The sequence below is a fragment of the Scyliorhinus torazame genome, chromosome 4, assembly GCF_047496885.1.
Source record: "Scyliorhinus torazame isolate Kashiwa2021f chromosome 4, sScyTor2.1, whole genome shotgun sequence".
NCBI classification, from domain to species: Eukaryota; Metazoa; Chordata; class Chondrichthyes; order Carcharhiniformes; family Scyliorhinidae; genus Scyliorhinus; species Scyliorhinus torazame.
The window spans coordinates 150,708,124-150,712,873 of record NC_092710.1 but is presented as its reverse complement, the minus strand read 5'-3'; positions in this window follow the sequence as shown (position 1 = coordinate 150,712,873).

The following is a 4,750-nucleotide window of genomic DNA, read 5'->3' as shown; positions in this document are numbered from 1 at the left end:
CATACCCCTCTCCAAAACCAAATCTCCTCAACACCTCCCACAAATAATCCCACTCCACTCTATCAAATGCTTTCTCGGCATCCATCGCCACTACTATCTCCGTTTCTCCCTCTGGTGGGGCCATCATCATTACCCCTAACAACCTCCGTATATTCGTGTTCAGCTGTCTCCCCTTCACAAACCCAGTTTGGTCCTCGTGGACCACCCCCGGGACACATTCCTCTATTCTCATTGCCATTACCTTGGCCAGGACCTTGGCATCTACATTTAGGAGGGAAATAGGTCTATAGGACCCGCATTGTAGCGGGTCCTTTTCCTTCTTTAAGAGAAGCGATATCGTTGCTTCAGACATAGTCGGGGGCAGTTGTCCCCTTTCCTTTGCCTCGTTAAAGGTCCTCGTCAGTACCGGGGCGAGCAAGTCCACATATTTTCTATAGAATTCGACTGGGAATCCATCCGGTCCCGGGGCCTTTCCCGCCTGCATGCTCCTAATTCCTTTCACCACTTCTTCTACCTCGATCTGTGCTCCCAGTCCCACCCTTTCCTGCTCTTCCACCTTGGGAAATTCCAGCCGATCCAAGAAGCCCATCATTCTCTCCCTCCCATCCGGGGGTTGAGCTTCATATAATTTTTTATAAAATGTCTTGAACACTCCATTCACTCTCTCCGCTCCCCGCTCCATCTCTCCTTCCTCATCCCTCACTCCCCCTATTTCCCTCGCTGCTCCCCTTTTCCTCAATTGGTGTGCCAGCAACCTGCTCACCTTCTCCCCATATTCGTACTGTACACCCTGTGCCTTCCTCCATTGTGCCTCTGCAGTGCCTGTAGTCAGCAAGTCAAATTCTACATGTAGCCTTTGCCTTTCCCTGTACAGTCCCTCCTCCGGTGCTTCCGCATATTGTCTGTCCACCCTCAAAAGTTCTTCCAGCAACCGCTCCCGTTCCTTACTCTCCTGCTTCCCTTTATGTGCCCTTATTGATATCAGCTCCCCTCTAACCACCGCCTTCAACGCCTCCCAGACCACTCCCACCTGGACCTCCCCATTATCATTGAGTTCCAAGTACTTTTCAATGCACCCCCTCACCCTTAGACACAACCCCTCATCTGCCATTAGTCCCATGTCCATTCTCCAGGGTGGGCGCCCTCCTGTTTCCTCCCCTATCTCCAAGTCCACCCAGTGTGGAGCGTGATCCGAAATGGCTATAGCCGTATACTCCGTTCCCCTCACCTTCGGGATCAATGCCCTACCCAGCACAAAAAGTCTATTCGCGAGTAGACTTTATGGACATAGGAGAAAAACGAGAACTCCTTACTCCTAGGTCTGCTAAATCTCCACGGGTCTACACCTCCCATCTGCTCCATAAAATCTTTAAGTACCTTGGCTGCTGCCGGCCTCCTTCCAGTCCTGGACTTCGACCTATCCAGCCCTGGTTCCAACACCGTATTAAAATCTCCCCCCGTTATCAGCTTTCCCATCTCTAGGTCCGGAATGCGTCCTAGCATCCGCCTCATAAAATTGGCATCATCCCAGTTCGGGGCATATACGTTTACCAAAACCACCGTCTCCCCCTGTAGTTTGCCACTCACCATCACGTATCTGCCCCCGTTATCCGCCACTATAGTCTTTGCCTCGAACATTACCCGCTTCCCCACTAATATAGCCACCCCCCTGTTTTTCGCATCTAGCCCCGAATGGAACACCTGCCCCACCCATCCTTTGCGTAGCCTAACCTGGTCTATCAGTTTCAGGTGCGTTTCCTGTAACATAACCACATCTGCCTTAAGTTTCTTAAGGTGTGCGAGTACCCGTGCCCTCTTTATCGGCCCGTTCAGCCCTCTCACGTTCCACGTGATCAGCCGAGTTGGGGGCTTCCTACCCCCCCCCCCCTTGTCGATTAGCCATCACCTTTTTCCAGCTCCTCACCCGGTTCCCACGCAGCTGTATCTCCCCCAGGCGGTGCCCCCCCACCCATCCTCTCCCATACCAGCTCCCCCCTCTCCCCAGCAGCAGCAACCCAGTAATTCCCCCCTCCCACCCCCCCCGCTAGATCCCCCGCTAGCGTAATTACTCCCCCCATGTTGCTCCCAGAAGTCAGCAAACTCTGGCTGACCTCGGCTTCCCCCCGTGACCTCGACTCGCACCGTGCGACGCCCCCTCCTTCCTGCTTCTCTATTCCCGCCATGATTATCATAGCGCGGGAACCAAGCCCGCGCTTCTCCCTTGGCCCCGCCCCCAATGGCCAACGCCCCATCTCCTCCACCTCTCCTCCTCCCCCCATCACCACCTGTGGGAGAGAGAAAAGTTACCACATCGCAGGATTAGTACATAAAACCCCTCTTTGCCCCCCACATTCGTCCCACCACTTTGTTCGAACGTTCTTTTTAATGACCCGCTCATTCCAGTTTTTCTTCCACAATAAAAGTCCACGCATCATCCGCCGTCTCAAAGTAGTGGTGCCTCCCTCGATATGTGACCCACAGTCTTGCCGGTTGCAGCATTCCAAATTTTATCTTCTTTTTATGAAGCACCGCCTTGGCCCGATTAAAGCTCGCCCTCCTTCTCGCCACCTCCGCACTCCAGTCTTGATAAACGCGGATCACCGCGTTCTCCCATTTACTGCTCCGAGTTTTCTTCGCCCATCTAAGGACCATTTCTCTATCCTTAAAACGGAGGAATCTCACCACTATGGCTCTGGGAATTTCTCCTGCTCTCGGTCCTCGCGCCATCACTCGGTATGCTCCCTCCACCTCCAACGGACCCGCCGGGGCCTCCGCTCCCATTAACGAGTGCAGCATCGTGCTCACATATGCCCCGACGTCCGCTCCCTCCACACCTTCAGGAAGACCAAGAATCCTCAGGTTGTTCCTCCTTGCGTTGTTTTCCAGTGCCTCCAACCTTTCCACACATCGTTTCTGATGTGCCTCCTGCGTCTCCGTCTTCACCACCAGGCCCTGTATATCGTCCTCATTCTCGGCTGCCTTTGCCTTCACAACCCGAAGCTCCCGCTCCTGGGTCTTTTGTTCCTCCTTTAGCCCTTCGATCGCCTGTAGTATCGGGGCCAACAGCTCTTTCTTCATTTCCTTTTTGATCTCTTCCACACAGCATTTCAAGAACTCTTGTTGTTCAGGGCCCCATGTTAAACTGCCACCTTCCGACGCCATCTTGGTTTTTGCTTGCCTTCCTTGCCGCTGTTCTAAAGGATCCACTGCAATCTGGCCACTCTCTCCTCCTTTTTCCATCCGTATCCAGGGGGGATTCCCTTCTGGTTTACCACACAGTGTTTTTAGCCGTCAAAATTGCCGTTGGGGCTCCTATCAAGAGCCCAAAAGTCCGTTTCACAGGGAGCTGCCGAAACGTGCGACTCAGCTGGTCATCGCCGCACCCGGAAGTCTCCTATCAACCTTACCTGAGCAACCAGCAGCAGACTATGAAAGTCTATCAAGCTCACGTGAACAACAAAAAGACTATGAAAGTCTACCCAGCTTATTTGAGCAACCAGAAGAAGACTATGAAAGTCTACCCAGATTATTTAACCAACAACAAGACACTGAATGTCCACCCACTGTATGTGAGACAAGTGACAAAGAAATCACAATTCCCATACAAGATGTCCAAGATCACAGCGAGACTTACAGATCTCAGCTCGTATGTACAGAAGCTCTCAACAATCAAAGTGAAACTACTTTTGAGTCCAGTGAGACCATGTCAATTAAAACCTCATCTACTCTTAACTACCCACAAGAAAATGAAATCTTGAAGATTTTGACTCTGGAAGAAGAACACCAAGAAACCAAAGATGATTCAAGTGAACCTGAAATGACTCCAAAAGAGGAGCACCAAGAAATCAATGATGATTCAAGTGAACCAGAAATGACTCCAGAAGAGGAGCACCAAGGAATCAAAGGGGAATCACATCAACCACAAAGGAGTGATGTCACCAAGATCAATGCAACATCAGATCATTCTCACAATCCTCAAGAAGAAACACTCAATGAAACATCAGATACCACAAAGGACACTGACACAAATAACTTTGAGAATGATTCAAATTATCCACATGGAACAGTCATTGAGCACAACAAGAACAACAAAAACCACAAGAAGCACAACAGAAACAAGGACAACAACAGCAACAACAAAAACAACAAGAAGCACAACAAGAACAACAACAAAAACTACAAGCACGACAACAAAAACTATAAGAACAACAAAAGAAACAACAACAAGAAACATAACAAAGGCAACGACAGCAACAGCAAGCATGACAAAAACAACAAGAACAACAACAATGAAACAACAACTTGTATGACATGGTACAACTCTTCACATGAAGGACAATGTAACAGCACAGCTCAAAACAATGGCAAGAGTACAAACATACCATGGCATGACAATGAATCTCACAAATTCACATTTGCTCCACTACAAACAAGCAAACCAGCTTTCAAGGAAGGTGACATACAGAATCCATACCGCAAGTACAGGAAAAAGTCCAGGTCAGACAACAAAGATGACATCCAGAATCAATACCACAAGCACAGGAAAAGGTCCAGGTAAACAACAAAGATGACATCCACAGTCAATACCGCAAGCACAGGAAAAAGTCCTGGTCAGACAACAAAGGTGACATACAGAATCGCTACCACAAGCATAGAAAAAAAAGTCTAAATCCGACAACAAAATGACTCGACCATTTGAACACCTCATGATGACTCTTGGTTACTTAAACACAAGAAAACTGACGACGTT